The sequence below is a fragment of the Nasonia vitripennis genome (assembly GCF_009193385.2).
Source record: "Nasonia vitripennis strain AsymCx chromosome 1 unlocalized genomic scaffold, Nvit_psr_1.1 chr1_random0009, whole genome shotgun sequence".
In the NCBI taxonomy this organism is placed as follows: domain Eukaryota; kingdom Metazoa; phylum Arthropoda; class Insecta; order Hymenoptera; family Pteromalidae; genus Nasonia; species Nasonia vitripennis.
In genome coordinates this window covers 189,456-202,759 of record NW_022279596.1, presented here as the reverse complement: position 1 = coordinate 202,759, position 13,304 = coordinate 189,456, and the positions used below count along the sequence as shown (strand labels likewise).

General features: G+C 44.7%; 1 protein-coding gene and 1 long non-coding RNA gene across 2 annotated transcripts in view; both read right to left on the bottom strand.

Moving 5' to 3' along the window:
- The window catches only part of LOC100115534 (3-phosphoinositide-dependent protein kinase 1), a 212,367-nt gene that overhangs the window by 186,397 nt on the left and 12,666 nt on the right, over nucleotides 1–13,304 (bottom strand). The window lies entirely within an intron of this gene.
- Nucleotides 8,064–10,705, bottom strand: LOC116418182. Its single transcript, XR_004228269.1, has 2 exons — nucleotides 10,046–10,705; nucleotides 8,064–9,966 (listed from the first exon to the last, which is right to left on the bottom strand). It is a non-coding gene; the product is annotated as an uncharacterized LOC116418182 (long non-coding RNA).

Genomic DNA, 13,304 nt, shown 5'->3' with positions numbered 1-13,304 from the left:
TTCCTGCAGCGGTGCCGGAATCCTCGGCGGCGAGTAACCTGCGAGCGCGCCAAGAGAGAGAGAGAGAGAGAGAGAGAGAGAGAGAGAGAGAGAGAGAGAGAGAGAGAGAGAGAGAGAGAGAGAGAGCCGCAACACGAAAGAAAAGGATGAACCAACGGAGAGCCGCTCTGTATTGAGGTTTAAGAGACATAATAAGGTAGGAAGAGGGAGAGCGAGTAAAGCTTCGGACAGAGCTCAAAGGACGACGTAATCCAAGCGCGGATCTCCGCGACGTAATATACTGGAAGTTGCGCCGTGAGTTTGTTTGAGCCTTAAAGTTTAAGGGCTCGGCGAACGCATGAACTCTTGGGTCCGGCCCTGCCTCCGCCGGCGCGTAATGTTACGAAATGAGCCGGTTTTACAGGCAGTAAAATGTTGATTGGAATCCCGGCGATGGTGAGCGCGGCATACCTGCAGCAGGGTTCATGCGATGCGTGCGCCTGCCGCCGTGTATACGCAGCACTGCTGCTGTATACGTATACCTATGTAGCTGCACGCGGCCCTTTGGAATTCGCGCGCGGGAACAGGTTCGGAGTTTCGCGAGAAGGGGCAGAATTAAGAAGGCGACGGAGAGTATCTTTAAATTGTGTCGGATTGTTTGAATAAAAAAAAATAAATAAATAAAAAGTAATTGGTAATCCCAATTTTTGATTGACTGGTGAGTGAAAAATAGTGTTTCAATTAATTTTGCAATGCGAATAATTTTGCGCACAGCATCTGCGTCAGAGTACCAATTTGCAAGCGCGAATCGTATTTCGAAATTAGAAAAGCTTCCCGGATTCTTATTCTGGATAATCCGAATTCCAGTAAATTGACTCGGAGGTTTTGAATTTCTGATGTAATACAAATCAATGGCACCCAGTTGCCGAACTCCGCGCCAGTGGTATTATGACGAAAGCATCATCGACTTTTTATTTCCAGTCGATCGCGAAAAACCGAAAGGACGGGTCGCTTTTGTCCCGGCGGGAAAAATGAGAGTATGAATAATAGCGCGTATTAGCCGAGAAAATGAGATAAATGAAGGTAGAAAGAAGATCGGGAGAGGACGAAAGCGAGGCGCGCGTGGGACGCGGAATACAGCATCCGATGGATGAGCGGAATCCAGTCCCGCGTCTCCCTCGGCTACGAACGTATATACCTATATACGCATGCACGCGCGCCGTGGCGGCAGGGATGAGGCGCAGGGCTCGCTTTTTCGCGATGCATTCCCGACGTGCCCCTTCGCTCGCAGCAGAATGAGAGAGAGAGAGAGAGAGAGAGAGAGAGAGAGGCTCGAAGGGATGCGCGGGTATGTGCACGTGTGCATGCCCGGGAGTACACACGTGCGCAATGTGCGCGGCGGTGGTGAGCTGCGCGCTCGCTCGATCCTGACCTAGCTCAACCCTCGGCGTATAGTGAGCGTAAATATAACCCGTACACCCCGGCAGATGCGCGCGTGCACGGCACATTGTCCCCCTCCATGCTCCGCCGTCTCTCTCTCCTCGTGTGTAATATGGCTGCGCCGCGTCCTTTGCTTATTATCCGGCTTCCTTTTTGCTGCCGTTGCTCGTTTTCGCTTCGGAGGTATCACGCATTTTGATAAACAGATGTACCACGGGAGATGAGGGACAATTCTATTAAATCAGAGGACTACCGTCGGATTCTCATTGCGTAGCATCCAGAAAAACTCGCAGATAAACGAGGAGTGAGAGAGGAGGACTTTGCTTCGAGCGTAAAAATACACCATACATTATCTAAATTTCCCTCGCCACGCGCTCCATACACTCTCTTCTGCGAGAACATCGATTTATTTCCTATTCCCGTCGCTCTTCCCTCTTAACTTTTACGCCTCCCCCTCGGCGCTCGCGCGCGACTCCCGCTCGTTTTTCTCTCCTTTGTATTCCATCTTCGATTCGGCTCGGCCGCGCGCACGCCGCTATAAACAGCAGCTCGTATACAGCCTACTTCTGCATTCTCCGGCTCTCGCCCCTCGTTGATCTTTCTTCTTTCGAATTCCAGGCTGTGCGCGCCGCCGCCACCCGAGGGGGCCGGGCCAGCCCTGCAAGTATTCGCGAAATGCGGAGCGCAGGACACGCCGCTCGCATACACGCGTACGGTGCGCCGTGCCCCGATATTCCGCGCGTTACGGCTAGAGAACGAAAGCTTTATCGAGTGGCTTGACGTGACGATTCGCTCGTAAAATTTGCACGCCCCCGCGAATTCCTAATTGAGCCGCGGCAAAATACGGAGAAAGTACGGTGCCACCGGGGGAAAAGTAGCAACAGACGCACTGGACATCAGAAGGATAAGAGGAGGCGGACGTACGCGCGCGGAAAAAGGCTACGCTAGGACATCTTTACGAGTGCTCCGGGCTGCTCTTACCCGAGCTTTCTCTCGCTGCGGCTTCTCCATGCATACTTTTTACCGAGGAAAAGTCTGGCGACTCGCCGAACGAATGCTCGCGGCCGCGCGCGACGGAAGCCTCCCCCCCCGCATGAAGTACGACTTTAATCCACTAACGCCCGACAATTGCATTAGAAGGACCCCGCTCTGTGCGCTCGCGTAACTTCAAAATCAAAGTTCCCGCGCGCGATGTGAAAGCTCCGCTGCAAAAACTCGTCGCTGGCGCGATAGTATCCTTGGAAGGATCCGAGCGGGACGGGCGATGGGAGGGAGATAATTTTCTCGATTAGATGCGATCCGAGTTACGAGATAGGACACGATCGTTTGTACAGAGCTTTCTGGAGCTTCCCCCGCGGCTCGGCTGCGGAGTCCTGATGAAGCTGTATAGCGGATAGTATCAGACAGTGTTCATTTTCGAAAGTGGGTCGGGCGCGCTGGATTTTGGATTTGCTTTATACGATGTTCCGAGCTTATGCGACCTTTTTTATCTGACTGCGCTTGCTTTTCCGAGTTTAATTCTGGTAGTGTTCTGGATGAATGGTTCCCCAATTTCTGTAGTTCTGATTGTAGGTAATGATGTGAATTGTATTAACACGTGACAATTTGTCTTCAGACAGGAATTCATAATTTTAACATTGTCGGAATTTAAGCAATTATGATCGTATTATACTGAAAGTTTATACATCTCCGGTATGTTGACCTAATAACGAATAGAAGCGAGACTCACTCTTTAAATGACGAATAGCACTAGAGCAGAATGATAGAACATATATATATATATCGGAAACGGCATTAATTATGGAGAAATTTATACTTCTAGGATAATCGAACGACAATGTAAACAAAGAATCGATCATCATTGTACTAGTACAATATTTCATTTGGCGCACGACAAAACTGATATGTGGACTCAAATTGATGATTCACATTTGAGCGGGCAACTAATGACGGATCCATAATTAGTTTTCATTGAACAATCTTCTGTTAGCATCAGATTTTATACGTGATATTCGACAGTGAATAGAATCACAAGTCATTAGCGCAAACATTACCGAAACTCTGTTAGCACACGAGCATTGATAGCTTACGTAGTCCGGGCGCTGCGGGTGCCTTTCCATTTGAAACAAAATAATTTACTGGTAATAAAAGATTCTTCTTGTATATTCGGACCCGCAGGATTCGAATCCGAAGGACTTTTTTTGTTAAATGGATAGAAGATTGCTTAAATCGCGATTGTTTCAAAAATATGATTGATTTTTTAACTTGGTGCTCAAACAAATTTGATTCCAATTCTTCGTACATCGGTTCTAATACATATTTTCTCGTATAATGCACTGTTTATCCTTAAAAAATCGTTAAACTTCCATGATTTTCTAGAACAAAAGTGAATGAAACAATGTTCGATCCTACAATTAACAAAAAAGACCACCTTTGCTCGGAGCTTTTTGGAATCAAGTCGCACAGGATGTGCACGTGTGTTCAAAAAATTCCAATCTTTATCACTGTCGCGACCAATCAACTGGAACAATTATTTACACACGCGAGTATCCCTTCAACACTTCGCTCGGCAACGTGAAAAATGTATTTACCTTCGGCGATAAAACCGTAATTTACGAAGCACAGCACTGCAGTCGATCAGCATTGAGCGCGCAAGTTACAAATAAACAGCGCGGGCCGAGTTATTTCAATTTTATTATTCTTTAAGTGGTCCCCCGACCCCTCGGCGAGATGAACTCGAGCGTGTCTTCGGCCATCGACAAACAAACTTTCGGAACATACGCGCTCCAAATAGCTCTTTCCCCATTAAAGCCCAAATTTTGGGCGGAAAGGCGGCAGTGCACGTATCGTGCGATCTCACGGAGTTGGGAGGAAAAAATCGAGTATAAACAACGCGATAAATTAGCCCGAGCTTTCATACACGAAACGGGATAAGGAACAGCCGCAACGATGACGACGCGTGAGGCGCGGAAAAAGAAAACGCCATAAATTCATCCTGTCGGCCCGCGCGCGGGGGGGCTTCTCCGATGATGTTTATAAGGGCCTGCTTTTTCCTCTCTTTCTCTCCGACTTTATCCCCGCGCGATGCAGCTCTCGTTTCGAAGAGAAAAGCGGGGGCTTGCTCGATGAAGTCGGTGTGTGAGCCGTAGTACCCGAGAGAAGAGAGTGGAAAATGTAGTCAGGTTCGCTTGACTGACCCATTCGTCTCGGGATTATTTCGTTCCTCTCCGCAGTTCGCCTTCGGGTTGCTTATCGCGATCGTATCTGCTCGTGTGCCACTGACTCTGATGGCTTCGATCTGCTCCTGAAATTTATCCGCGATTGAATCGCCATCGAAATATCTCACTCTCGCTTTCTACCTTGCGCGCGTGTACTATGTATTATACAGAATCGCTTTTCCGATCGCTTTTTCATGTTGACAGGCAGACGTGAGTGGATTTTCCGTAAATCCCCGGCTTAAGTTTGCAACTTTAGGGTGAGCTGATGGCCGAGCTCGCTATACCTCCTGCTGCGTAACGTGTGCACGCGTGTATTTGTTGATAGAGGCAGCCCAACAAAATTTAAAGGGATAAGCCTGAGGGGCAGTATATGTGGAAGCGCTATCGATTTCGGACTTGAAAGGCTGAAAATCTGCTTGTGGAGATTTGGTTGAGCCCTTTTTTATTATACGGCGAAGCTAAGACTCATACGATGAACGGCAGTCAAACGTTTGATTTCCGAATATTTTTTGCCTGATTCAGCGAAGGTCTTACTGCCGATTTGCTTGAGATACAGGGGTAAAACCACTGCTCAAATTCATAATTTTTTTTCACACTATATATACGTCTTGTTGAGAAAATTTATAGCACACCAACATCCATTATTAAGCAGTAAAAATGTAAACAGTGTCACGGACGAGCACCAGGCTCTTCGTCGGCACATCCAGTGGTACCATCGACGATGCAGGCGTATCGTCAGCGAGGTAAGCCGCCACCTGAGAGAAATGCAAGGTATGCATCTCCACCCGCGCGACCGCTCGCCGTCGACGACAGAGCGGACAGATCACCGGCGACCACCAAACTGGACGGAGCTGCCTTTTTGGGACTAATACACGATCTTGTTCTCCATCTCTGCCTTTTTCTCTCTGGGAGCACCCACCCATTCCGTGACAACAGATATAGATCCTAATTTTCTCTAAACGCACAATATCTCTTCCCCGTATTCGCTGTGAACATAGACTGTGGCGTCCTCGAAATGGTTTCTTTTCCACGTTAAATCTTATGGGCGAAAAATAGTTCGTGCGGCCGCCGTGGGCGTGATTGGTTTCTCTCTCCATAAGACCGTGTGTAAAATTGACATCAGCGCCAGCCCTCCCGTCCAACGAGACGCACACAGCGAATACCATCCCACTGAGTGTTGTACGGCGCTTGAATAACGTTTTCGAAAATGCTTGATGGCTTCTGAATAATTGAACGAATACAAGTTTAAAAATTTTCGACAATTATAGTTCCTGCAAAATTCAGGACGAAAACTTTTGAAGCCCCTCCAACACGACGCCGTGAATCATTACTCGTGAAGGGGAAAGACGAGAAAACGGACCGAATACATTTGAAAATTTCAAAGGAGAAAAATTAAAGCTCATTTTCCGCGTGACGGGCTGAAATCGAAGAGACATACCCGCTCGAATATAGAATAGACGAAGCTGTAACGGCGCGTACGGCGAAAGATGCAGCAGAAGCGCACCGCGCGTCTTCTCTCGTCGCGTAAGGTTGATAAATGAGCTCGAGTCTACAATGGGGACAGTCCCGTGAAAAATCGTGGAAACCGGCGAAAGACGGAGGGGGACGTGCGCTCGACTGAGCTATATGCAGTATGAATTTTTTATGAAAACGCCCGGACGACGCGCGAATGAATCTCCGGAACGTTAGCACCTGGAGTCGAACGTCAATCTTCACTCCATTATTCCTCCTAGCTCCCTCTCTCCGTCGTCTATATATGTAGAGGATCTTCCCTCTCTCGCTTCCATTCCATCCATTCAATGGCTCGGCCCGATTGACGGAAACCTGAAAAGCTGCGGGCTCGCGTACTCGGTATCGATTGGCCGCTGACCCAAATTTCGGGGATACGTTCCACCCCAAATATCTCGGCATATAATGTGCAGCGCGCGAGCGCCAGACGCCGCGTGTTACACAGAAAGAGAGAGAGAGAGAGAGAGAGAGAGAGAGAGAGAGAGAGAGAGAGAGAGAGAGAGAGAGAGAGAGAAACCGTGCGCAAGGGAGGCAGAGAGAACAAAAGGCGAGGTGAAAAATCGGGTGACCCCAATCTCCGATCGAGCGGACGCCCTCTTCACCTTTCGCGCAGACGACATCCTCCCTCTCGTATTGTGCGCTCGGGCTTGACCCTGTATACGGTATTTTTCCTCGCGTCCCTCGTCCATTCTTACACGCGTCTCGAGCACGAGATCTCGCTCTCGGACACGTATAGAAACTCGCTTCGGTGTGCGAGTTGTCCGAAGAAGGATTCGGAGCTGTTCCCGCGCGCGGAAATCGCCGGTGAAAAGCGGCACACGCCGCTTTTCTTCCGGATAGATTGGGAGGATGATCGCGCTTAATGCACGCGCCGGCCGGGACTCGAACAATGCGAAATGCTCGCTCGAACTTAACGCTGGGATATCGGTGAGGAATGACGTGGATCGGGTATAATACGGTATACGTATGGTTGAGAAATAGCTTTTTCGGATTCGAGCCGAGTCTCGGATATAATGCAATCTTTTCCTCTAATCGACGGATACGCATCTTCGGGAGCTTGTTGTTAATGGATGCGCTTACGGCTGATGGATTAACGATTGCGTGAAGTGTGCGCACGCATCAGCCCTCGAGATTGTAGACGGAAAAGTCGGCTAATAAAATATCCGAATTGCCGGCTTTCCTCGCTTGCAATCAATTGCAGGAGTCGTGCGGTATTTGCCAGTGAAAAATGATCTTCCTTCTGATGGGAAACTCGAAGAAAAGCTTATTCAAGCTAATTATTATGGGGAACTCATTTTAAACGCGGTGAATTCATGTGCCGATGTATTCGAATGTAGGCGAGCACGTTGGAGCCACTCGGTGTAACACATTTCTGTAAATATTGAAACGGTCCGCGAAGGGTTAGAACGCGAACGCGAGGGATTCGTGACCCGAGGTTAGTAAATCAGGAGACAAGCACATACGAAGAACGGTGACGAACTCTGATCCACCCGGTAATATCTGTTGAGTGGACAAAAGCCTTCCCTATACTCTGAGGTGGAAGACCCACCAGAGGAGAGCTGCTCGTGTGTTGGAGGAGGTGAGTAGGGTCTATCCAATATGCACGCCCCGCACACTTAGGTAAACCACGCAGCTATTAGACTGATGTGTGAGGTACTACAATCTCACCATGAATCTACGACCAGATGAGCCACCTAAGAACAGGGTACTACCATCCTGCACCGTTGACACAAGTGATGGGGGGATGGGGATGGGAGAGGATGTTCTAATAAAGAGTCAAAATTATTTATATTTTGTAAAGAGTTATTCATTTATACTTTTAATAATCATTTGTAAGTGATGCTGGATCTCAGCCTACAGGAGATGGAGTGGACTGCACACATACTCTTCGAGAGCCTGGGGCTCATGGACTACTAGGTATGATAGAGACCGGAGCAAGCAGCGAGTACTACCATTCGCACGTTAAGGTGTAATTTCATGGGACGCTCCTTTTCTAGCGTCAGCGTAAAAAATTCTAGTTTTATCATTGCGCATGCGCGTGGTCTGACGCTACTTTTTGACGCTGCTTTTCAAAAGAAGCTCAACATTTTGGGCTTTTTCAATCGCAAATAGCATCAAGAGTAAACAGTTTTCTTTAAATTGTTAAATAAAATTATTTTGATACAAATAAGTTGTTGCCATGTAAGATGTCAACGAGGAACAACATAAAGTGAGTTTAGCTAAAATGAGTTTATTGAAATATTTCTATTTAACTTTGAATATTAAATTTAGAGGTTCTGTTTACATCTGAGGCAAAGTACCTTTGATGGATTGCTACAAATATCATTTGTATTTTGTTATGAAATTAAGTAAACTTATAGATAAATTAAGCTACTTTTAGTATTACACCTGTGCCTTTTGTGAAGTAACACTTGTGGATGATGTTTTTGAGCATCTTTGCTCCGTTTTAGAAGATCAGATATTTACTACTGTTCATGAAGACAAAAATGGAAAATTTTATCCTGTATTGGGTAAGTGCAATTAAAAGCAGAGTTATGTCAATATATAAACACTGATTTATTTATTGTATTAAAAGTATATCGTTTGCAAAAATATTTTCATAAAATTGTAGTTAGATTGTATATATTTTCATAAAATTGTAGTTTAAATTGTAAATAGCGAGTTGCTATAGCTTGTCTCTCATCTTTATTCTTAAATAATAAAAGACAATATACCTGTATATAAATACATAAATAAATATTATTTTATTCTAGAAAATAAGGAGTTGATGCTGGTCCCAGCAATAGTTGATGGCAACATGATGGTTTTAATGCTGTGCACTTAATACTTTTTTTAGACTTTTTTTTTAGATTTTTAGACTTATTATTTCTATATATTGTATTGTAGATGAAGGAAAAAAGGCAAGACAGACGTGTGATAACAATGCAAGGAAAGGATCCGCAGGCAACAAAAGTAAAAGTGCAAAGAAACGCAAATCTAATCAGTTAGATGACAACGAGGTTGAAATTCTTATCGCAGAAATTGAGAAACGACCTTCTCTGTGGAACTATGCAATTCCATTGCAGCAGCGTACAAAGCAAATCAAAGCTACTTTATTGGAGGAAGTATCAGAAAAGCTAAATGGTATGTAGTTATCATATTATTCAATTTTTTTATAGCAAATATTTAATTTAACTACTTTTTATAGGTTAATTGAATGCACATGAAGTGCAATTAAAATTCAAGTCTCTCAAGGACACTTTAAGAAAAATTATCCTGCATGAGCAACAGGCCAGTGGTTCTGCGAGGCAGGATGAAGAACCGAAGTGGAAGTATTATCAACTTCTAAGCTTCTTACGTGACTCGTGTTTACTTCAAAACAAGTGAGTATAAGCAACAATTGTTTTTTCTAAATATATTTGTAAGCGTACTTTTCAAACATATTGAATTTGATTATTTTGTAGTACTAGATCTAAATCCCTGAAACATCAATGGATGAGTCCATGGATGCATCGACTGTTGCAGAATCTGAAGAGCATCCATCAGGCTACGGTTCAGATAATGGTAATCCAACAACTAAAGTTGCTCTTTTTTAATTTAGGGTGGTTATGTTACCTTCGAAGGCCAAAATCTATGAATATCATTGTTTAGCTACCACAGAGTCTATTTGATTTTGCACTTCGAAGAGAACTTATATCTTCAAACATATATGTATATAGGTATAAAAGTTCTCTTCAACAACAAAGCTTCACAAGTTTCATGCACAATGTTGCTTACTGTCGTATTTCCAATTAAGTATTCATAGCTTAATGTATTATATGAATCGCCAGTTGATAATACTCTACAAAATGTTTAATACAAAATTAAACTTATTTTTCATATAGATTTATTAATTACAATATTTATTTACTTATACTGACCTTAATGTAATGAGTAACCTTGCAGATGCTTTGATGGGCATTCGAACCGCGAATTGCTTAGTAATTAAGGGATACACTTTTTGCAAAATCTTGTCAAATTGACGCTTGGTCATACGTATGTATGCCAAGAACTTTTCATCGTCGTTTATAGAAAGAGTTGGAAAAATTGATTCATAGAACCCATGGCGGTATCGTAACGCATATATTGGATGCTTCCAGTAACGTTTTTTTGTATAATTTCTTTTTTTATAACATCTCTATCTCATAAGCAGCAAGAAAAGCTAATACGGATTTAAGCTTACGTGTTTTTCTTCTCTTTGCCCCTTGAATTAATAATTCGCATTCATAATGCCACTTCCTTTTCTCGTAAAGAAACATTTTCAATATTATTATTTTAACCTCAACTCCAAAACGACGCTTCTAACCTCCAAAATGACACTTGACGCTGTACTTTGCCGCGTACGCTGCCGCTCGACGCTTTTGCATTCGACGCTATACCGCTCAACGCTGCTGCGTTAACGCTACCGCTTGACGCAAAAATAATTCAGAATTTCGAATTTCCCGCGCTCTTATTTGACGCTGACGCTAGAAAAGAGCGTCCCATGAAATTACACCTTTACTGAATTGAGAGCCAGATCATTAATATGCTCTGCTGCTGGCTCCGGGGCTCCTTATATACCCGAGTTGCTCCCTCTCTCCTGTGTTACATGCGCGTGCGCCACCTACCCGCGCGTAGGTAGACTATTTACATTTGGCTACTAGCGCCACTCGGTCGATAACTTGCCTACGCCAGGCAAGTTATCTGTTGCTGTTCTTTTATCCCCGGGCTGGGCCTGCCGTCACAATATAGACTACGCTCTAATTACTGAATGGGTACAAATTTGATGAGAGAAAAAAGACAATGACGAGTATTCAAATATTTCACATTACGTTCATCTGTTAATTATTCTTGTAAATCGAGAGGTGGGGCTGTCGTGTCCCCTTAATCTAATTAGAGTTTAGAGATCGTTTTCTATCTTTGAAATAATCAGGAAAGCTTATTGATTTATGCGATCTAATGTAATAATAACATGTCTCGCTGCATATTACAGCCGTGTAATGACGAAGAAGCTATATTAGAACTAAATGAGTTGAAGCTAAGTGGAACGAAGCGCGTTACATTTTAAGAGAATGTAATAATCTTGAGTAGTTTGAGACGATAAAAGTTTTTCACTTAAAAATTGTAAATGAAAAAAGTAATTTTAAATATAGCAATCACTCTTAATTGAAAACGAAGCATAAAACCCCAATTCATCAATAACTTCAACTTTTCATTCGACGAAAACTCTAGAGACACATTTTAAAAATAAATGCTCGTACATACATAATATCAATCTTCTAACATCGTAACAGCACCAATGAATTCATCTCCCTAGATTTGATGGATTTCCCAATCTAGCGGATACATAACCGTTTGCTAATAATAATGCGAATACGCACAGCCGCTCGTCAATGCATCATTTTTATATACCCACTCGGCGATACAGTCTGCAGTAATCGTCGCAGGCTATGAGGCCGAAAAAAAATTATTACGAGCGCGATAAACGATGATAAAATGAAAGACAAAAGACCGTGAAAGAAATGGGGCCGATACGCCGCCTACGCGTTTGTCAAACGAACGCAGATATAAGGCTCCGGAATTGCCCTCTCTCGCGTCCTAAAAGTTCGATGACGACGAGCTTTATTGCCGCTCGTAGCCGGCGTCGATCATGAACAACAGATTTTATGTTCAATTACGGACTGTCTGCGCTCGCGGTTTAGTAACCATAAAACTCGGTTTATACATTTTTTCGTCGCGTCGCCCCGAGACACCGGACCCTTCGCATCCTACAGCCGGATCAAAGACACTCTATCTTTCCTTATTCGAATCTCGATCGGATTATTTCACACACCTTATCGTGCACTCGTGTATTTGCCGAGGGGCTCTTTCGGGATCATCGGGAGTCGTCCTCAATAGGCGCCGGCTGACAAAGAGCTAATGATTTATAATGGAAAACGCGCAGTCGCGGGGATGCGCTCGTAATTGAGGTTGGGTAAATATAGGCTTGTGAGCCGTTTAATGATGTCAACCGACGCTCGAAATCCGTCAATGGAGTATACTCGTATACGTGTGCAGGCCTATCCTTTCTCTCCATGATCTCTTGGACAAACGGCATAAATACTGTTTTTAGCAGAAGCCAAACCGTGTGATCAGCTTATTTTATGTAACGTAGGAAAAGAAGGGAGCTGCCGAGAGGTGCAGATAGTATTAGAGAAGCGTTACTATAATTCAAGAGAGATTTCAGAGGATCTCACGTTCAGCCCTGCGCATAAATCACGATTTCAAGCCGTGTGTGTGTGTGCTTTGCGATTTTTTTAATCCCCCGGCTTTTGATTTCCTAAATCTTCCACAGACTTCTTTATGTGCGTGACGAAATTCTTATTCATTGATCCTCTGATCTTATGCTATAATCTTCTACAACAGTATTTCTAAATACACTGTGCAGTCGAAAAAAAAAAATAGCCGTCTCCTGAACTTCGTCGGCGACAGAAAGCGGAGACACCCCTTATTTCAACTTCGCTCTGCAGCCGCCGTAAAGTATACAACCTTCTAGAAGTAAAATTGGCCCCGAGCATAACATAGAGGCACAAGGTTGGGGTCGAAGAAAGTTAGGGTCAAGGGTTCGATCCTCAGCACTTTTTTTTCTCGCAAAAGGGGAGGAAAGTGTATAACGCGTGTACGTACACGCAACGAGCAGTTTCTCCGTTTCGCGCACGCCTATACACTCCTCTGCATGTTTGCTAATTGTCCTAAGCAAACGGCATTTGAATACACCGCCCGAATAAATCTCCATCGAGCGCAGAGCCAGAGAGAGAGAGAGAGAGAGAGAGAGAGAGAGAGAGAGAGAGAGAGAGAGAGAGAGAGAGAGAGAGAGAGAGAGAGAGAGAGAGAGAGAGAGAGAGAGAGAGAGAGAGAGAGAGAGAGAGAGAGAGAGAGAGAGAGAGAGAGATACGTATCCCTTGTTCTCATTAGCATAAACACGGGGATATAAGTGTTATTACGTAGGGAAATCAGGCGGCACGCGATAAGATCCGCCGGAGAGAAGCGGAACAAACGACTCTCCGGCGGGAATTCCCCGGCGAGTGACAAAGGGCGGGAAAATATAAATCGGTCGGCCTAATCGCGTCGCCGCATCGCGTGATAGCTCTCCAGCGGTCGCTCTCCACTCGCACGCGCCGT